General features: G+C 32.8%; 3 non-coding genes across 3 annotated transcripts; all 3 read left to right on the forward strand.

Annotated features, from left to right (window-relative positions):
- The first annotated feature begins 18,976 nt into the window (after nucleotides 1-18,976).
- TRNAD-GUC (transfer RNA aspartic acid (anticodon GUC)) lies at nucleotides 18,977-19,048 on the forward strand. Its single transcript has one exon. It is a non-coding gene; the product is annotated as a tRNA-Asp (tRNA).
- Nucleotides 19,049-19,507: 459 nt separating this feature from the next.
- TRNAA-AGC (transfer RNA alanine (anticodon AGC)) lies at nucleotides 19,508-19,580 on the forward strand. The gene has a single exon. It is a non-coding gene; the product is annotated as a tRNA-Ala (tRNA).
- Nucleotides 19,581-19,872: 292 nt separating this feature from the next.
- Nucleotides 19,873-19,945, forward strand: TRNAA-AGC (transfer RNA alanine (anticodon AGC)). Its single transcript has one exon. It is a non-coding gene; the product is annotated as a tRNA-Ala (tRNA).
- The last annotated feature ends 3,717 nt before the right edge of the window (nucleotides 19,946-23,662 follow it).

A 23,662-nucleotide genomic window follows, 5' to 3' on the forward strand; every position in this document is an offset into this window, starting at 1 on the left:
TTTCCATCCAAAGAATAAAACCTCTTAACCAATGTAAAATTCATCCACTATTATAACATATCATTTATTCAAAATTATCCACTATTATAACATATCATTTATTCAAAATATATCCACTATTATAACATATCATTTATTCAAAATCATCCATTATTATACCATATCATTTATTTAATCTCTAAATGTTAGAGAAAATCCTTGAATGCAATACCGACCAAGTCCCACCTAAAATGTTTAATAAGTAATCATGTTATCAATTTTATTATCATTTATTTAAATTGTAATATTTTTTTGGATTAAAAACTTTAAAAGATTAATTGTATTATTTATTTAACTAGGACAACCGTACAAATTAAATGGCAAGTAAGGTTGGAAAACATTAATGGATATCAAATCCATGACAAACATTAAACACTTACTTCATGATACATTTCACGTTGCTAAAATGAAAAGAATTATAGAAATTAATTAAATTATAAATTTATTTTAAATTATTATTATTATTAATTATAAAAATAATTGATATATAAGTTAAACACATATATACATTTAAAAAAACATGTAACAAGATCACCCCACCTAATCATATATGCAAATGGGCTTTGTTACAATACCATGGGCTAACACCATGGCTTAGCAATACCATATGCCTAAAAAAACCATAACTCATTTCATATGAGATTTGTTGACATGACATTTTATTTAATTAACCAATTTAATTAAAAGTTCAAAAATGCATCATTATTTTGGAGATAAATTTCAACTTTGATTTGTGCATACTATTAAGAACATTCTAAAATATTTCGTGGATGTTAGATCTCTACCATTTACTTAATAATTTTTTATCATCAAATTAAAATTTTAGAAGTCTTATTTCAAAATAAACACCCCTATTAATATAATGAGAATAATCACTATAAACTCCTATTAATATAATGAGAATAATCACTATAAACTTATTAGATATTTTTTTAATGATTTAAATTCTAAATTTCATATTAATTATATCGGTTATTTTCAATATACAATGATGTTATGAAGCTTATATGGGTTATTTTCAATGTACTATGATGTCATAAAGCTTTGAGAACATTATTGGTATAAATTTTGAATCCTATATTGGATTTTTTTTGGGCGAGTTCACATTGACACGGTCTAAACATAAACCATATGAGAATATCAAATTAAGTGATCTTAAGAAAATGATTTAATATGCGGACTCTGCCTAAACTTTTGATGAAACTAATTCGATGTTAATTTTACATTAAATTATCAGTTTTATTTATTATTAATATAATATAAACGAGAATCAATCAATAAGATTTTAAAATTAAATTATTAATATAATATACGTAAATGATAATCAATCAATAAAATCTCATTATTTTAGATGAAATAACGAAGGATTGATATAATATAAGTAAACAGTAATCAACCAATAAGATTTCATCATTTCAAATGAAATAACTGAAGGTTTAGTGGTTTTTTTTGAAGTGGGGGTAAATATTTATCAGGAATTTGAAGTTTGAATCCCCATTAACATAATAACAAGGCAATCACTAATTGAACTGTTCAGTTTAGAAGTTATTTTGTTTAAGAATATTTATAAATAAATTATGTTTAAAAATTAATCTGTTATTATTTTAGATATTGTAGATAGATGTATCATAATAGTTTATTATTGCGTCAAATGCTTTACATCTCAATATAGAGAGAAATGTGTAGGTGTAAATGTTTGTAAAATTTAACATTTATATGTCAGCTTAGTAAACAAAAATTAAAACATATACAAAATTAAAACATATAACATATATGATGTTATATAAATATTATGTGTATCAATCTTAATACAATGATTGTTTCCATAATCAAAATTTGTGAGAAAAATTAGATGGTCGAAGAAGTGAAATATAATGGAAGTTTCAAATTAATTTGTTTCTTGGCTTTTTGTTCAGAAGAGCAAAGAAACAACCACAACCATAGGGATATCATCATCAATATCACTCTCATGCCTCTGCCAAATAGGAATAAGAGCACTTGAATCCCACTATTTATCAACTCTGCAAAAACATACATTTTTGTTTACTTGAATTATTGTTTCGTTTTGTTCAAGCCTGAAATTCCACTTCAACCTAGATAATTTTTTTCTGCTTTCATTTTAATTATGCCGTAAAGTGCTCCCCTTTGAGAACAACTCCCCTAGATGCCACTTTGCAAACCTCTGCACCATCAGATCGATCTTTTACCATTAGATCTCATTGCAATTGTCAACCAAATCTTGATTTGTACAACTGTTCAACTTATTGATCTTTAAGCCATTCAATCTTTTTCCTTGCCCTCTAAACATACAGAGTGCTCCTGCAATTTTCATTTGTATTTTAAAAAATAAGTAAGGTTTCAGACGCACTTGGCTTTTAGACTTACCAAAATAAATAACGACAGTATGTCATGGGATGAGTATAAATCAATGTCGTTCATAAAAAATGTAAGTAGTGACTTCTTTTGTTTTGTCGATTTATGTCCGCATTTTGTCAAACCCTAATGGAGACATCATGTACCTAAACCCATGTTTTTGTCTTTTTCTCAGGTTATCAAAGAGACATTGAGATTAGGACCTGGAAGTATTTACAACATGTTTATAAAAAAACTGTTGAAAATGTAGAATAAAAGATATCCAATATTGGTACCCTTTGACTCAAAAAGTTGCAACATTTTTAGTACAACTCTTTTACCGTAATAATAATTGGATCTGTGATCACTATTTTTTATTTAAAGGATATACAATTCCCAAAAGATGGACGTGCATGATATTTCGATAGCAACTACTACAAAGACCCTCATACTTTCAATCCTCGACGATGGCAGGTGCGAGCTATGTCCATACCTTTGCCATCTAAAATATAAAATTAAAAGGCATTTACTTTTCTACTCAACTTATACCTTGTTAACTTACAAAATATACCTTGTTAACTGGATGGTGACACTAAGAGGTGAGATTAAGAGGTCATATTAATAATACGTGTAAGAATGAATTGAATTCAATAGATAGTACCGTGATGTTTATTTTGATTGATTTATGTTTTTTTTTAATATTATTTAATGGTTTAATGGTTATGGTATATAAAATTATTTATAAAGTTTTAAGATAAATTGTAATATTATTTAAAGATATTGTTTAATTTTAAATGAAATATTCATCTTGAAATTTAATTGTAATAATTTTTAATAATTAAAAAATATATTATTTAATTGTGGTATTTGTATAAGTTAATTTTATACTAAAAAGTTAAGTTTTATTTTATAACTGCTTAGATAATTTGATTAGTCTAAGATTTTTGTCCTTAAAGATGGGTGAAGTTTTCACCTAAAATTTCTAACACTTCAAGGAGATCACACAATGTTTTAGAAGCTCTCATCATCATATTGGTAGATGTGGAAATCTACATGTTAAAATATTTTTAACAATTTATTCTTTTTATTAAATTATACCAATTGGTAATATTTCTTAATTATGCCGTAAGGTGTTCCCCTTTGAGAACAAACAACTCCCCCAACTACGACTTTGCACCCCTCTGCACCATCAAATCTATTGTTAGACAATCAGAAGTTCTTCTTTGAAAGTTCTTCTATCATTAGATCCCATTGCAACTGTTAACTGAATATTGACTTGTGCAACTTTTTGATCTTTGTAATAAGCCATCAAGTCCCTTTGATTTCCCTCTAAATAGATGACAATTTTCATTTATATTTTCAAGAGTCAGACACACTCGAGGATTTGAATTGAATTCAATCTACATCCACTTGTGCGATATGAGCATCATGCATTATGCAAAGATTGGTGGTTTTAGAGTCTAAATCATTCAATCACTTATTAGATAATCCATTTACATTCATCTTCATTGATTTATATAAAATCATTACACCATGCAATACTCTTAAAATCTTATGGACAAATTATTCAATTAATATTTAATAAAAATATGTATTAAAGTGTTTAGTAATGTTTAGTTTTATTAAAAAATAAATTATTCATTTTTTAAAAGTACTATGAAACTATTATTTTAATTGATTATGGTTGATTTAAGTTTTATCAATCAAGTTTAATCCGTATAATTACTTAGATAACTTTCTTTATCATGTTTGATTAGTCTAAGATTTTTGTCTCTAAAGATGGGTGAAGTTTTCACTTAAAACTTCTAACACTTCAAGTAGATCACACAATGTTTTAGAAAAAACTCTCATCATCATATTGGTAGATGTGGAAATCTACATGTTAAAATATTTTTTAATATTATTAAATTATACCAATTGGTGATATTTCTTGATTATGTCACAAGGTGTTCCCCTTTGAAAACAACTCCCCCAGCTCCCACTTTACAACGCTCTACACCATCAAATACATTGTTAGACAATTAAAAGTTCTTCTTCCATTAGATCCCATTGCAACTCTCAACTGAATCTTGGCTTGTGCAACTATTCAACTTGTTGATCTTTGTAATAGGCCATTAAGTCCCTTTCCTTTCCCTCCAAATAGGCAAGCTACTCCTGTAATTTTCATTTGTATTTTCAAGATATAAATGAAGTAAAGTGACATTTTTCACACTGTTAAGCAACTATTAAATATCACACAGGCGTAAGGTGTAACAGGGTATTAATGGTTCCTTTGTAATCAATATTTAAGTATACAATATATACAATGGGAGAGTAATTACTTAATTGGTGTGAATGACCTCGTTGCATACATGCTGAATTTTGATCAAGAACTTTGTTGAAAGAATGAAGGAAACAACCAAAACTCTATGTGGCTATGTAACTTAAGTTTAAATAAGTCCAAAAACAGTGGCAGATAGTACAAATGAGGTTAGATTTTAGGACAAAAAAATGAACCTTATATTAGAAAATCTCTTCACATAGGGAGTCACAACTGGTTGCAACAATGCAATAACAAGCACAATTGATAGTATGGGGTATTATATCAGTCACCAATGTTCTAAAATTATAGGGAATTCTTCCCAAACAAGTTATACTAGAATGAGTCAAGAATTGTTTTTTTAGACCAAGAATATAAAGAATAATAATAAAAAGTAATAATTGGAATTGTAGTAGAATTGTTGGACCATAATTTTAGTTAAAAACCAACAAAATAGAGGTAAGTCATGATCAAATCCTATAATAACATGTGAGGAAAATGGACTGGCGTAGGAAATAAGAGAGGTGAAACAACATATTTGAGACTTTTATGTTGAAAATGACATGATGGCAGTAACTAGGGTGCTCCAAGACACCAAGTAAAATGTGGAAGCACTTCAGAACGGTGCTACTGATACCAGACAGATATTAGTTTTATACCAAATTTAGTAAGTGTAATGAAAGAAAAAGTGGAGTCAATATGAAAATTTATTCGAAAGGGAATACAATGGACCTAGAATAGAGAAAAGAAGAAGGTCCAAATGGCTTTGAAATTTCTTGTACTAAGTAGATGTAGAGAGCTCAATATTATTGTGAGTTACAGATTTGTAACACTAAATCATGTAGTGGTTCGCCTTGCGATTACAAAAGGTCAAGTTCGATTGAAAACAAGATAACAAGGGAATTTTGGTTGAAATGATTGTTAAATCTGGTATCGCAGGATTTGATCTGAACTGGTGCATATGATAAACGAGAATAGATACAGGCTAGACTCCACCTATGTGCAGTCCAATGGAACTGTAGGATATATATATATATATATATATATAGTGAGAGAGAGGCCAAATAATATAACCATACTTGGTCTTTGCAAGTTTAATGCTTTTTGGAAAAATCATGATCTGAAAAGACAATATAGAAACCTATGTTTATGCACATAGGTACACTCGACGATGGATATGTATATTGAATGCTCCGAGGAATTTGTAGTCTAAACGTGACTTGAGAAATTAATAGTGGGAATAGGTGAAGGTTGATCAAGAATAGGCAAACAACTGAGAAAGGTGGCAAAAGAAAGTGACACATAATCTTAAGAAAAATTAAAGCCATGATAAAGAAAAATGTTGATAGTATATTGGCACAAGCATGACCTATGCCTATTGTTGTGTGCAGTGCTAATAAAGCAATGCAACATGTCACCAACCACTGATGTCCCAGGGAAGTACCTTGAAAATTACATTATGATTTTCATAGGCACAGACGAAGTCTTGTTAAATGGTAGAGTATGGATAAAAAAAAATTCACACGAACATAATGTGTCGAGGCTGCTAATGAGCATAAAGATGCAAGGGAAAAGAGCTCCATAGTTGACTGCACTTCAACAATAGGGGAAGCACATGTAACTCCCAAAGCATCTTAATTAATAATTTGAAGAATAGGGAGGGATGCAAACCCCAAGGAAATAATTAAGTTTAACCATAAGGTAAGGCATGTTGGAAAGAAAATATGGTAGGATTTGGTAATGTAATTTTGGTTGGCTTTTGTGAGTTTTAAGTATGCCCATGTTACTTAAAGTTGTACCTTTGAATTGCCATGGTTAGTTCTTTTAATATTACCTTGTGCTTCCAGCCTTAATGGCCTACTGGGAAAAGATACGAAGGGCGAGGATACAGTAAAGAAAAGAAAAAAAAAAAAAAAAAAAAAAAAAAAACAAAAAAAAAAAAAAAAAAAAAAAAAAAGAAAAAAAAAATTGAATTTGATAACTCTAATTTTTTCATGAAACCATTAGTGGATGAGTAACATGGACATGATTGGGTCCACTTAAACAAAATACACGATAATTTGGTAATTGGTAAGTTGAAGTGCTTATCCTAGAACTTGGTAATGTTTTCCTGTGACATGATATCATGAAAGTACGATGATTCCTATAGAACAGATCATTGGTTGCATGTCATCATAGGAACAAGGTAAGGAAACCTTCCTTGTGGTGATAACAAGTACGACTTCTGTATAAGGGTATAATAGGAAACTAATTAATATCAATTTGGAATAGGATTATTATCTAATATTCTACCGGACCTTACATATCAAATGTATTAAAATAATTTTGTCGAATGAAGTGGATAGCAGGTCGTGTTTCGACATGCAAGGAAAGAACTATGATATAGTAACATGGTGAGCGTGAGCCAACCAACACGCGTACAAGCTCAAGAGTGGGGAAATCCGATGCACGGGAACAAAATTTGCATATAACTTACATCAAAAACCTGTAATACAAGATGTCAAGGGGACCAAAATTGAATGGAATACTGCAAAGTGGACCTTGAACTAGCGCTAAAGAAAATAGCAAAGCGGATAAAATGGGCATAACTTAGTTTAATTTAACAGAATAGACAACAAAATGGCCATTTTGAATATGGCAAGGAAAAGAAGTAATCTTAAAACATTACTCATGCATGATTAATGCGTATGTTGCCTTTGAATTAAGATATAAATATAGTAATGTTATTGGTATGAAAATGCACTAGTTGCAATCTCTCATTAAAGGTAAAAACAGTAAATGGTTTCTAAACATTTTATTGTTACTAAGTAAGTAAAGTTGATGGAACTGATACCTCTGTGGTCTCAAACTTATATCATAACCACATGGTGTGGTCTTTGTCGGTTGGCATACCCATTAGATAAGTACCAAAGAAATTAAAAAAAAAAATTACAATAATGAGTTTACAATGATGTTGCTAACTCTTATTGAGTAGAGGTTATTGACCCTTGTTGGTTTGTGATGTGCGCTAATGACCTTTGTTGGGTATATGAATAGAAACTGATGGGGTTTTGTAATAAAGACTAAAAGTATACATATATATGATCTTACATGATGGATTGATAGAAATTAATGACCATAATGGCTATGGCTGTAGGTTGAACTAGGCGATGTAATTCTGGATGAAACTTTATGCATTCTTGATTAGAGAGGAATTATGATATAAAAGTAAGCAATTACCCAGGTAAAATGCAGTGGGAGCACTTCATCCAAGAGAGGCAACCTAAAAAGATGAGGATTATATGCGTAAGGCATATTCCAGCGTATTTTGAAGGCGAAGAAACACTGAGGATGGTGTTTTACTTGAGAGGGGGAAGATGCAATGCCCCTAGGTAAAAGTTGTGAATATTTTGTTTTACCAAAATGATTTGGTAAAACTATGGGTCATGTGAAAGACTAGATATGCATGATAAAGGTGTTTTATTTTTCTATTTTTTAAATAATATTAACTATGGTTGGCCATAAAACTACGGGAAAGAGTGCTAAATGAGGGTTTTCACTTACCAGATAGTTAGAAGACAATTATTCCCTCCCTAGAGATAAATAATCTCAGTTGGGGACAAGGAAGCCAAGAGGGGAGAAAGACAAAAACCTGAAGCAACCTTGAAGACTTGGTACCTGGTTGGAGGAGGTCCAAAAAGGGAAATAAAGTTGTAAGCTTTGAACCTTAGACATGATGTTGTTGAGGGAGGCATGACGCTACTAGTAAAGGATTTTTGAGTTGGTTGGCCAGTGGAATCCTAAACTGAAGCTTGGTGCTTAGTTGAATTTCAGATTTAGCCTGGTTGGGATCAGGAAAAGATCTTGAAAGAACCTGTAATGATTACTGCTCAGATAACTGTCTAGAAGTGAAAACTAGCTCTGGGGGGGAGTTCTAGTGTGGAACACCATGCTCACTGGTTGGGTGGAGCACTCTCGTCCCTGGTGTTTTGTGGCTACACCATAAAGTTACAGAAAAGCTAAGTAATTTGATTTGTTTTTGGTTATGTTTTTATTTGTATTTTTCTTAAAAGGAAAAGGTTCATGTGTGTAAATAATTTGAGTGTTTGTTGGTGAATATTTTCTGTAAAAGAAAATGGTTTAATGGTGTAATAATGTGCATCTACATTTTTTCTAGGGGAATATGAAGTTTTCATATAAGAACTGTACAATATGAAAATAATTATTAAAATTTAACCCAGGTTAGCGAAAAGGTCGAGCCGGTTGCCTGATAGCCTGATCGAGAAGTTCTGGGATTTACGAGAATTGTAACTGGAATACTTCTGGTTTTGAAGATACATAATTGATCTAAGACTGAAAATAAACCTTATAATTATTGGGGAATTATTTATATATATATATATATATATATATATATATATATATATATATATATATATATATATATATATATATATATATATATATATAGATATATATATATATATATAGATATATATATATATATATATATATATATATATACACATAATTTCACCGAGGATCCACATCACACTAAAAAGAAAACTTCAGGAAGGAGATTTATACAAATAATAGTGCAAATAACAATGAACTATAAATTATAAGATATGGTTCAAAAAACTAAGTGGGCCTCATAACCAGTCCTCAGAGTGTAAAGAGCATGACTTACAAAATAACTGAGCATTAAAAAACAATAGAAACAAAGGGATTTTCTTAAAAGATTCTTCGGCGTAAATCACATTCGAATGCATTTGTCGACGCGTTTTGAACCGACGAGTGTGGTTCATCGTCAGGACAAGTTGAAGATTCAGATCCAGGCTGCATGTTAAATAGACAGAGAAGAACATTCAATGGATAAATTTGACGAGGCAACGACTATATTGAATTGGTTAGCTAGAATGGCTAACGACTATATTTGACTAGGAAACGGCTAACCGGACTTGACCAAGGGATATGGACAGGAGAATATAACGTTTAAATTTTTTTCTAATGCCTATTATGATTTTTAAATCTAAATTAATTAATGGGAAATAATTATATATTGAATTGACCTGTATTTAAGTAAAATAAATAAATCTTTTTTTTTGTAAGCTACAGTATGACCTTTTCTATTATATACAGCAAAAATAAAATATACATTCGCAGGTGACCTCAACCCGCCCCGTAGGGAAACCGGGTCTGTTGGTCCCCCATAGTTTGAGAATGTCTACTGGACATTTTAGCTTGAAAAACAAACATGTTTAAAATTATAGCAGCTTCCTATCTACATTCTGTCTCTTAATGCCTAGTCTCGAATACATATCATGAACTGCCATACTGGCTGGTTCTCTAATGCTTATCAAAAAATTCAAAAAATAACAGAGCAAACATTCAGTCTACCATGATTTCTTGCTTGATTTCCTCCTCACGCTTCGCCTTGGTTAATTCCTTCAGCATGCCATGGATTTCCTCCATTTTGCTGTCCTGCTTCTGCATCATGAGCTGTAGGTTGGCCATCTCCTTTTTCATATCCGACAGACCTTGAGCTATCTTTGTTATCTCTACAGCGACCTGCTCCATTGCGCTGGCTAACAGATGTTTCATAACCCAATACATATGTAATGCCTGTTTATATAACGTTAGGCGCCCTCTTGTATTCCCAGGATCCGGAATGAGGGTGTTCCATTCCTCCATTTCTGGATCAGAGGGTTCTTCCAGAACTTTGTTTTCCAGAGCATCTATTATCCTTCTGATATCTTCGTTGGTCCCTTTGACATATGCTTTCTCCGCTTCCTGAGCAACCTGCTCTGTGGAGCGTCGACCTCGTTTCTGCTGGTTCAAGGCCGGAATCTCAGTCTCGCCATGTTCCGCCTGCCATGTTCTTCCGCGACCCCTGCGCCTCCTTCCTTTTCCTCTTCTCGTAGGTCTGTCCCTACTCCTGTTGCTCTGCCCTACTTCGAAAGTCACTCTCGCCCTGCATTCCTCATTCCCTATCTCCATTTCCCTTTCTCTGCAATCTCCTTCTTCTTCCGTTGTTCGTTCCTGTTCCCTCCGTGTATTCCTCCCTTCCCCCTCCTTCACTTTCCTTTCCTTCCTTCCTCCCTCTGCCATATCGTCTTGCTTTCGATTAAGTCGATGCCCCAAATCTCTCTGCCACCCAGCTTCGCTCTTCGCCACCTTTATGGTCTTCAGATTATCTCTCTTTCTGCTTGCTCCTGTTCTTGAATGAATACCGCCACCTAACCTTTGTGCGTCAGATGATCGCCGCCGATCCTCTCCCCTGCCGTTTTCATAATTCTACCTGTTTCTTGTCTTGGTATGCATTCTCCTCTGCATGTCGTCGCTGCTAGCCTAATAATGATGGCTTTGATGTGTGGTGTGTACTACCCTGTACTACTTCCCATCACAGCCTTATGTTGTCCAGCTTTCTCCACCCCGATCGGGGTAAAATAATAAATCTTTAGTTCGTTAGTTAGAATCAAATATAAATTAGATAAGGTATTTATTCATATTAAATTAAAAGGGGGCAATATTAAATTTACATATACTTAAATAGTTAATATAAAGTTAGTTTAATATCTATATAAATAAGTTAATGAATTACAAAAATTAAAAGGGTTGACATTTGTTATATAATTAAACAAATTTTTTTAGTATTATATTAAAATCATATAATTAAACATTTAGTTAATTAATTGTAAGATAGTCTTTATTCATATTTAATCAAAGGGGTTAATATTACATCCATATATAATTAAAAAATTAATTGTAAGTCAATATTATCAACGTTATTACCATACTGAATGTTGTTAAATCTATTAATGGATCTTATTAATAAAGCTATTAAAATAAATATAAATATAAATAAGAAAAATTCCTAAAAGGATAACTCAATAAGTTCAGGGAATCAGGGACCAAGGATAAAAATTAATTAAATCAAAGGGAAGAAAGTAAGAGGATTGTTTTAAAGTAGGTTAGTTATTAGTTCTCATCTTAAAAACATTCATCAATAATAAGGAAAAGAAAGTATTTATAAAAGGAAATTTATTACCTGAGTAATGATAGAGATTATAATATTAATCGAGAGGAAGGGAACGAGGACAGGCGAATAAAAATATAAAATCAAAGGGATGATGAAACAGGAAATACCGACGCTCCAGAAATTGAGGAAGAACACTGAAAGAGTGGGGGCAGGGGGGAAAAACGGCTAGGAGGAGAGGGCAGGGATCCAACAACTGCTAATTTTCCAGCTGTCATCTCTATTGAGATTGTTTGGCCTTTTTTCGATCTCAATGGCTTCCCTAAATTTCCGGTGATGAAACTGAGCAACCCTGGCAATAACACGAGCCTCCTCAATACACACATGATGTTTTGTCTTTTCAGCATGCTCTGCTAAGGCAGAAGACCGGGTCCTCCCATGTTTTAAGTCAGCTGAGTGCTCATTAATCCTCTGATTAATAGAACGACCAATCTCGCCAATGTAGGGGGTCCCACAAGAGCAGGGAATAACATAGACACCTTTCATGTCTTTGGGGTCGACCAGGTCATTTACCGACTGGAGGGAGCTACGGATTGTGTTAAGGGGTCTAAAAGTAGAGGGAACATTATGCTTCCTAAGAATCCTGGCAATCTTATTAGTAGTCCCTTGGATGAAAGGAAGATGAACCCCTGAGATTTGATCTTTAGGGTTTTTCTTTATCAATGAATTCTTGTTGGCATTAAGGAAGGATTTCTTACCAAGGTGCCTTCTATAACCATTATTAACAAAGACATTAAGGAGGTGGGCCTTCTCTTTATCGAGGCTCTTTTCATTAGAGATTCTCAGCGCATGAGTGGAAAGTGTGTTGAGAATGCCCAACTTTTGAGCCGGGAAATGATGGGAGCTGGCATGAAGATACTGCTCAGTGTGTGTTTTCTTCCGAAACACTTGGTGGGAGAAGGAACCATCAATATTCCTTGAAATAAGAACATCGAGGAAAGGAAGGCATCCATCGACTTCTTGTTCCATAGTGAACTTAATGGTGAGGGATTGATTGTTGAGATGCTTGAAGAAAAGATCCAATTCTTCTTGGCCATGAGACCAAATGACATCAGTGTCATCCACAAATCTCTTCCAGAGCTTGGGCAAGAGACATGCTGAGGCCAAAGCCTTGGATTCAATAAGAAACCAAGAGGGGTGTCTTCCCCTCAAAAAACTCAATTAAACTTTATAATATCTGTATTTGATGAAAATTTGGTATGATTATGAATATGTGAATTTTAATAGAAAACATAACAACTTTGATAATGAGCTTTCCTTTGTTTAATGTTGTAGCTTACTAAAATGCATTTATTAGTTATGAGAAAAGGAAATGGGTGAGATTAGACAAAAAAAATTCATTTGTTGACCAAGGATAAAAATAAACATGTTTCCTTACATTCAGGGCAAACATATTTCATCACAAATTTGTTTTCAAATGACTTCATGAAGATGCATTATATCACAAATATCAGGAACATGGGTTTTTCAATAATGGTATTTTTTTTTAAAGAACCATCAAACTATTTTTCCAATTAGAGTGGAACTAAAACTCTGACATATTTCCCACTTAGAGCCAACGCTACCATTTTTTTTCATTTAGAGTGTTGTCAAAACTCCTTGTAGACTTCTGAGCATAGGAAACAATGAAGCTCCACCAACTTCCACTAGCCCAACCCTGCATAAGCTTCCAAACTATTAAACTACACCACAACAACTACACCCAATTTTTAGGAGTTGTTGCTCAATAACTTCACTTTGATTTCTGATCTTAGATAATCCACTTAGGTTCTTACTATTTTTTAAATATATATTCATTCAATTTCAACACAAAGGGCATGCTTGGTATCACCAACATGAAGAAGGTGAGAAACCAAAAATAATTGCTTCACACCACTCCCATCCACAATACTCAAATATTTGCACACATCAATGTTGAAATACACTTTTTCTATGCCTCCTACACCATCATATACTTTTATGAAGCCCATTAGGCGTATATGTGGAGTTCCTTGAATAAAAGGAAGATTGGAAATACTAGTTGTTCTTGTTGTCCAGGAAATAACATGCTCACTCTGTCAAGCCCCATTGTTTCTATAGTTTGGTCCGCTCCTATGATTATCACTGTGGCATCTGCTTGAGATGCTGCCTTAGAAGCCTCACTTATTAGTATAGAATTGCTTTGGCAGGCTACATTTTCACAGCTAAGCTTATGTATAGTTGTTGTGTATTTACCTAAACCTTGTAGAGGTGTTGTGTATCTGCATGGTATACCTGTAGACATTTGAGAAGAAGGTGAGTTGGAGAGTTCCTCGAGTTGCCAATATTGGAGTGAGAAAATTTGTATTTGGGTTATTCATGTATATACACTGTTAGATTTATGGAATATCAATAAATACTTATCCTTATTGATTTCCATATTATATCATCTCTAACATGCTTTTGTAATCCCAAAACATTAAACAAACATGACTACTTTATAGGAATATAATGCTTCTTTAAAAAGGACATAAATGGTTGGTTCCTCAAACAAAACATTGTTGTTAAATATTCAATATTTGGCTTACTGTTCTCAAATCTCCAGATTCCCCTACAAAAGTTATTTAGTTTTTCTAAAGTATGGTATTTCTTCACACTTGATATGGCCAGGTGATGTTCTTAGAGGAAACACTAGAGATATTGAACACAATCAACTATACTACACTATTTTCCCATAAAATTCGCAAATTTTACACCAAAAGTTGAATAATTGGTTACTGAGGTCTAGCTCATTAGGTGATGATGTCTAAAATTTGTAAGGTTGTGATGCAAATTTAGATTTGGAAAGATAACCATCTTATTGTTCATGAATTAATATTATTTTATTTAGCTTATCTGATGTCATCTACTCCCTGAATTTCTTCAAAATCTATCAAATATTTGCTATTGGAACTTGAAAGAGCATCTTTGAGGATCAAGAGGAAATCTATGTTGGAAAGGTTATAGAATCTGTAAATTTGACATAATTCAAGTCATTTCTCTTTATCTTCTAGCTTTGAATGACATTTTGTTTACTAATTTTTATCTTCAATGATCTTTTATATATCACGATTCTTCTCGAATTTATGCCTTATGAAGTTTCCTTTGCAACATCTGGTGTAATTGCTAGTTAATACTATATTTGAAACATTATTTTAGTAAATAAATATATGTGGATAGGTATTTTTTTTCAATGTGATCTGTTATTTATTTTATCATGATGTTATTTTTTATTTCATGTAATTTGATAATTGTATTATGTAATGTGAAAAGGTAAATGTAGATTTAGAGATGCAAGGTATTAATATTCGAACCTTCATCTATTAATATAAAATATAAAAAATATAACATATATAATATAAATTTAAGATGTAAATTTTAATTACATTAGAATACAGATGTAAGATTAAAGTTAAGATGTAAATTTTAATTACTCTGTAATATTTTTTTAAAGGGTTTGATTTTAATTCTTTGTGTAAAATAAAAACATATAACATATATAATATAGATTTAAGATGTAAATTTTAATTACATTAGAATAAAGATGTAAGATTAACGTTAAGATGCAAATTTTAATTACTCTGTAATTAATTTTTTTAAAGGGTTTGATTTTAATTCTTTGTGTAAAATTGGTCGTGTTAAGAGGTGTTTTACAATTTAGTATGGTTTATGAATTCCATGTTTTACAACTTAGTATGGTTTATGAATTCCATACCATTGGCTTGGTTACTCTTAAAATGGGTCCAAAGCAAACATTTATGGTGAGAGATGGCACATAATAAGTGGGAGGTGGTAGGATAATTTTTAATAAATGCAAGCACATTATTTTGAAATTCATAATTTTGCATGTGTTAAGTTCCCACCAACACTTTTAATTTTACTTCACGAAAACACGTGTCGTTTCACTTCACAAAAATGGAAGTGCATTGTTGATCACTTTAACAAGGTCTAAAGGCAAGAGCTCTCCCTCGTGTTATGATCGTTTTGATCCCAGAAACATTAGGCCATGTATGCACACTTGGAAAATGTTCTAATAATTTTACCACTGTAATGTGTAGGCTGCAAATGCCATGCCACACTTAATTTCGCTCTCATAAATGAGGAGACTAAGGACAAGGAAAGGCTTAACTCCTCATCGTGGGTTTTCTCTTCATAAATAAGGGAACAACTATGAAATATGATCAACATCAATGGCTACGAGACTACTACACCTATTTACATGGCCACACAATTGGAAATGAGCCTACTACACCAATTAACATGGCCGACCATTTGACTGCTAAGCATAGTAATGTCCAAAAGAAAAAGCAATAATTATGGAGGATATGTTTGAAGACACTGAGAAATAATATCTTCATCTCGGGTGTAATAAGAAGGAAGAATCAAAGATGAAGATGATCTTGAGAGGTTAGAGCTCATATTTAAAAAATTTCTCATTCCAAAGTTGGTAAAACCTAGAGCAAGAGAATGTGAGTTTGGAGATAGAAAGTAAATGGTGTACTTCAATGGTAGAGGAAGACATGAATGTTAAAATAGGAGCATTAGCCCATCTTACGCCATAAATAAAATTGGATTCTCTTTTAGAAAAATAACAATATCTATAAGATCAACCATTAAACTTCTATATAATTAGGATTCAAGAAAGTTTTCCATTTTTCTCCTAATGATATTCACTAAAACATGATTCTTCATAATTTTAGTTTCCTTATAACAATCAATTAAAATTCATGTAAAATCGATTATCAATGGCTTTCTCACATATGATATTTCCCTAAATTCACTACAAAGTAGAGGATCTATGTATTTGGCTCTCTTTTATCTTTTATATAAAGGAAATCTTTGATTAGAAATATATATAATAAGTGCACATTAATTTGGAGTGTGCGTATTTTTATTTGAACAAAACTTAATATTTCTACAAAATTATTCAAAACCAATTTAAAAACCTATTAGCCAGTGTAAAAATCTTCATCTACTATAATATATCATTTATTTAATCCTCAACACAGTTAAAACAAAGCCAAAAATGTAATACCAACCACCTTCCATCCAAAGAATGAAACCTTTTAACCAATGTAAAAATCATCCACTATTACAACATATCATTTATTCCATCATAAAAAATGTTAAGAGAAAATCCATGAATGCAATACCAACTAACTCTTTCACACTTTTTGGGGTCAATTATTTATATTGGAATATTTTTTGGATTAAAAGTTTAAAAGATTAATTGTTAATTGTTTATTTGATTAGGGCAACTATGTAAATTGAATTATTGGTAAGTATTCATAAACATCAATCCATGATAAATATCAAAACACTTATTTTATGATAATTGCTAAAATTCAAAAGAATTATAGAAATTAATTAAATTATAATTATTATTAATTATAAAAATAATTAATGTCCACTTGGGGTAGCTCAATTGGCAATGACCGTGGAAATGAAGTCTCACCGAACCAGAAGTCTCGGGTTAAAATCTTGTACTATCCCCCAATCAAGGTGAGAAGTTGGACATGATGAAGATGTAGTCCTACCAAGCTTACAATTTTTTTTTTTATAAAAATAATTAATATATAAGTTAACACATTGAGTTAGGATACGTTTTCCAACCGTGTTAAAGAAAAAACAAAAGTTAAACACATATAGATTTAAAAAAAAAAACATGTAACAAGATTCCTAACCATGTAGATTCACCCTAGCTCTACCATATTTGCAAACAGGCTTTGTTAAATTACCATAGTTTAGCAATACCACATACCCAAGAAACTATAACTCATTTCATATTTTGAAAATAAATTTCAACTTTTGATTTATATAGATTACTAAGAATATTCTAAAATTTTCTTAACAAGTTGAATTCCTACTATCTATCTACTAATTTTTATAACTTAATTAAAATTCAAAAACACTATTTCAAAATAAACACATTTAACCACGTAATGAAAATGATCCTTATATAATTATTAAATTTTTTTGGTGAAACCATGGTTTAAATTCCGAATCTCATATTTCATATGGGTTATTTTTAATTTAATATGATCTTATGAGATTTTGACAACATAATATTTATTCATACTTGTTTGAAATTTTGAATCTCATATTTGTATCGATTTTTTTGGGAGTTCACATTGGCACTCTCTAAGCATAAACCAAGTCAGAATACCAAATTAAGTAATCTTCTTGAAGAAAATAATTTAATATTTTTTGGGAGATCACATTGATATTGTCTAAGCATAACCCAAGTCAGAATAATCAAATTAAGTGATCTTCCTGAACAAAATAATTTAATATACATATATTGCGTTATAATATATGGATTTTTCTTCATACATCAATTCGATGTTAACCTTAAAATTAATTTAATTATTAATTATTATTATTATTCAATTTTAAGGTCACGACCAAAAGAGACACCAAATTGGTGTATGAGATCTCTTTGTTTGTGGGACAAGGACCCACCTCCAGGCTAAGTCTATTGAAGCATACATACTCTACCGGTCTTGTTTTGAACCTATAACCTCTTTAAAAGAATCACATGATATGGAAAACACTAATCAATCTATAAAATATCATCATTTCATTTGAAATGATGAAAAATTTAATATAATATGCATATACGGTAATCAATCAATAAAGGGAGGTTTAGCGGTTATTTGTTTAAAATTACTTATAAATAAATCAATTTTAAAACTTGATTAAATTTGAATCATTGAGTAAATTCTAGCTTATTATTTATTTACTTGTATAAATTAACTTATTATTCATTTACCTATCATGTAACATAGAAGAGACTTTGTTTATAGGGTAAAACTAGTTTATTATTTACTTACTTGAGATTTTGTTTATCGGTTACAGTGTTATTTTTGAAAGGTAAGAAACAGCAGATGATATTCAAGCTTAAACACCTGCAAATTGAAGACTATAAATTTGATCTAAAACAAGACCCAAAAATGAAGTGTAAACAAATCAAATCGAAATTACAAATACAATGATTTGCGTTACTCAACGAAACGGTATCCGTCAAGAATGCGATTGGAACCCGCGGCCTTTGGAATAAATACCTGAAAATTAAGTGAGACATTTGATATAAGTGAGGGAGCCTCGGCTGAGGGTGGTGGTACTGGGCATTAGAGAAAGCGAGGGCAAGTGTATATGTATATATATTTGTATGCAATTACAATTCAATTGACACGGTTTTCCGCCCGTAAACAGAATTCCCTTCATAAGCTGATAGCATTATATCACAGCAACTCCACTTTCACAGCACAGTCGTTGTAGTATAGTGGTGAGTATTCCCGCCTGTCACGCGGGTGACCCGGGTTCGATCCCCGGCAACGGCGTCGTTTTAAATTTTACTATTTGTTGACTACGGCTCACTAAATATGTGCGTGATATGGCTCAGATGGTAGAGCGAGAGGTACGGGGATCGATACCGCCGTTATTTCGGCGGCAATATTTTCGATGCATGTGGTTCAACAAAATTAATCATATTTAAAAAAAAATTATGGCGTCACATTGGGGATGTAGCAGCTCAGATGGTGGAGCGCTTGCTTAGCATGTAACAGGTACGGTGATCGATTCCATGCATCTCCATTCTTGGTTGCCTTGGTGATGGACCTTTCAAAATCTCTATTTTTGCTTGCCTTGGTGTGAACCTTTCAAAATCTCCATTCTTGCTTGCCTTCGTGGTGGACCTCTCAAAATTTCCATTTTGGTTTTCTTGGTGTTGGACCTTTCAAAGTCTCCATTCTGGTTTTCTTGGTGGACCTTTAAAAGTCTCCATTCTGAGGTGTCACATTGGGGATGTAGCTCAGATGGTAGAGCGCTCGCTTAGCATGCGAGAGGTACGGGGATCGATACCCCGCATCTCCATGGTTGTCTTGGTGGTGGACCGTTCAAAATGTCCATTTTGGTTTTCTTGGTGTTGGACCTTTCAACATCTCCATTCTGGCGGTGGTGGACCTTTCAAAATCTCCATTCTGGTTTTCTTGGTGTTGAACCTTTGAAACTCTCCATTCTGGCGGTGTCACACTGGGGATGTAGGTCAGATGACCTTTCAAACTCTCCATTCTGGCAGCGTTATAAACTCTCCATTCTGGCGGTGTCACGCTGGGGATGTAGGTCAGATGACCTTTCAAACTCTCCATTCTGGTAGCGTTATATTGGGGATGTAGCTCAGATGGTAGAGCGCTCGCTTAGCATGCGAGAGGTACGGGGATCGATACCCCGCATCTCCATTTTTGGTTCTCTTGGTGGTGCACCTTTCAAAATCTCCATTTTGGTTTTCTTGGTGTTGGACCTTTCAAACTCTCCAGTCTGGTTTTCTTGGTGTTGGACCTTTCAAACTCTCCAGTCTGGTTTTCTTGGTGTTGGGCCTTTGAAATTCTCCATTCTAGCAGTATCACAATGTGGATGTAGCTCAGATGGTAGAGCGCTCGCTTAGCATGCGAGAGGTACGGGGATCCGATACCCCGCATCTCCATTCTTGGTTGTCTTGGTGCTGGACCTTTCAAAATCTACATTTTTGTTTTCTTGGTGTTGGACCTTTCCAACTCTCCATTCTGGTGGTGTCACATTGGGGATGTAGCTCAGATGGTAGAGCGCTCGCTTAGCATGCGAGAGGTACGGGGATCGATCCCTGCATCTCCATTCTTGGATGTCTTGGTGGTGGACCTTTCAAAATCTCCATTCTGGTTTTCTTGGTGTTGGACCTTTCAAACTCTCCTTTCTTGTTTTCTTGGTGGTGGACCTTTCAAAATCTCCATTCTGGTTTTCTTGCTTGCAAAATTCTCATATTCATTCCGATATTGTTGGTGTCGGACCTTGCAATTCTTTAATTAAATTGCTGAAAGCCCTATTTTGAATCAAAAACTCCATTCTGGTTTTCTCGGTGTTGGACCTTTCAAACTCTCCATTCTGGTTTTCTTGCTTGCAAAATTCTCATATTCATTCCGATATTGTTGGTGTCGGACCTTGCAATTCTTTAATTAAATTTCTGAAAGCCCTATTACAAATAAAAAACTCCATTCTGGTTTTCTTGGTGTTGGACCTTTCAAACTCTCCATTCTGGTTTTCTTGCTTGCAAAATTCTCATTTTCCATACTGATATTGTTGGTGTCGGACCTTGCAATTCTTTAATTAAATTTCTGAAAACCCTATTTCGAATCTTTGGATGATAATTGCAAAATTCTCATATTCCATTCCGATATTGTTGGCGTCGGACCTTGCAATTCCCGATAACTAGATTTCTGAAAGCCCTATTTCGAATCTTTGATGATAATTAAATTTCTGAAAGCCCTACTGGTGTCGGACCTTGCAATTCTCGATAACTAAATTTCTGAAAGCCCTATTTCGAATCTTTGATGATAATTAAATTTCTGAAAGCCCTACTGCGAATCTTTGATAATTGCAAAATTCTCATATTCCATTCCGATATTGTTGGCGTCGGACCTTGCAATTCTCGATAACTAAATTTCTGAAAGCCCTATTTCGAATCTTTGATGATAATTAAATTTCTGAAAGCCCTACTGGTGTCGGACCTTGCAATTCTCGATAACTAAATTTCTGAAAGCCCTATTTCGAATCTTTGATGATAATTAAATTTCTGAAAGCCTACTGCGAATCTTTGATAATTGCAAAATTCTCATATTCCATTCGATATTGTTGGCGTCGGACCTTGCAATTCTTGATAATTAAATTTCTGAAAGCCCTATTTCGAATCTTTGATGATAATTAAATTTCTGAAAGCCTAATTGCGAATCTTTGATAATTACGGCTAAGGCTTTCGAATCTTTGATGATTACGGCTAGTGCTTTCGAATCTTTGATGATAATTAAATTTCTAAAAATTTTATTTTGAATTTTTTTATGATAATTAAATTTCTGAAAATTTTATTTTGATGATAGTTAAATTTCTGAAAACCCTATTTTGAATCTTTGATGATTTCGGCTCACTAATGATCTCTGCATTTCCATTTCGATATTGTTGGTGTTGATTAAATATTTCGAAATATTTTTTTTTTAACTATAAAAATTTTCGTTATATTTTAATAAATTTTGGTGGAGATTTTTGTAAATCCAAATAAAATTATTAAATTTCAAAATGATGCTGAATTCATTTTCACTTTCGAAATATAATTTAAAAACTACTTATTCAAAATTTGTTGAAATTTTTTTCCCTCCTACGCAAAGTGCTTATCTAAACATTTCCTCCTCAATAGACTTGTCTGGTTGGTGTTGGACCTTGCAATTCTCGATGATTAAATGTCTGAAAGCCCTGGAACTGCTGGATAAGAATCTCATATTCCATTCCGATATTGTTCGTGTCGGACCTTGCAATTCTTGATGATTAAATTTCTGAAAGCCCTATTTCGGATCTTCGATTAAATATTTCGAAATAGGTACGGTTATTATGAGAATGATCCTCATAGAACTGCTCGATAAAAATCTCATACTTCATATTCGTATTGGTTTAAATTCGGGTTATATTGGCTCAGGACATGTAATAGGACTTATTATAGGACATGTAATATCGTGGAACGGGGGATCAGGAACAAACATAAGAGATTCTGGCGCTATAGGGCTTTTATGGTTTACCAAGAAATTGTTTATAAATTTTAATTCATGTATACAGAGATTTTAAGAATTCAATTGATGATGTTTTGAGAAATATTTTTTTTCTCCTTCCAATCTTAACCGGCTGAATCGACCACATCTCCTTTCTCAGACAGTCCTTTAATCACATATCTTTTCAACATAAATACAGTGGCTGATTCACTGTCAAAAAAGGTATTTTCTGGGAGTCAAATACAGTGGCTGATTCACTGTCAAAAAAGGTATTTTCTGGGAGTCAAATACAGTGGCTGATTCACTGTCAAAAAAGGTTCTATTAGATGATACCCGCTATATGCATTTCAAGTATTTGGTGGATAATACAATCAAGTGGTTTAAGAAACATTTCATATATATTTGTAAACATTTTTTTCGGGCAAATCAATTTTGAAGGGAATTTTTTAAAGTTTGTTGGCTAGACCAGTAAGATCTAAATCTAAAGACGTCAAAGAAAATAAAAAAAAAATTGACCATATGACCTTCGGATCAGCAAAGTACTTAACAACCTCAACCAATTGAGCAAACTTCTCGAACAACTCCTTATTTCTGGTAATAAATATCCCGCCTGTGGCTCTTCGAGCGAGGAAGTTGCCCTTGTTTGTTTTCTCGTACCGTTGCTTGTTGCAACAAGTTACCCTAAAGCCTACGTTTGCTACTTGCAATACATTCAATTCCGTTACATCCAGAAACCACCATCCCGAGAATATGAGTATGGACTCCAGGGATCCCTACCTTTCAAATTCTTCCATACAGATTACGCCTCCCCACAGATTTGAACAAATTTTGATCGCTTTCTCCTTTGAATAATGATGTTTGATCACCGACAGTTATCGACACTTCTTGCGTGAACCAACGTGCCTCTACCAACAGTCAGCATTCATGTGCACAATATGCAGCATCGTCTCTACCCAACGTGCCTCTACCAACAGAGCATTCATGTGCACAATATGCAACATCGTCTCTTGCGATCTTCTCCCACGGCAACAATGACAATGTGGCAGCCCTCTTCTTTTCGAAACAGAAAGCACAGCTTCGTAACTCACACAAATCTCCACACAAGCACACTATACTCACACAGCTAACAGATCTATGCTAATATATGTATAGAAACAATAACACTCAAGTTTCCTTCATCTTTCTGGCTTTCCAATAAGGGAATTAGGCTAAAAGGGCTTTGATACCAAAGAAATTTGAAGAACAAATATAGTAGAGAGATTACACACAAAACAATTTGTATATTGCATTCAAGACCAAAATACATCCTACATATATAGTACTTATAAGATCCACAGATTTCAAACTAAAAGATTCTTATTTCAAATTAAAGAATTATTATTGAGAATC

This window comes from Pinus tabuliformis, chromosome 3_1 (assembly GCF_031772625.1).
Source record: "Pinus tabuliformis cultivar Carrire ecotype Pingquan chromosome 3_1, CPIR1, whole genome shotgun sequence".
In the NCBI taxonomy this organism is placed as follows: domain Eukaryota; kingdom Viridiplantae; phylum Streptophyta; class Pinopsida; order Pinales; family Pinaceae; genus Pinus; species Pinus tabuliformis.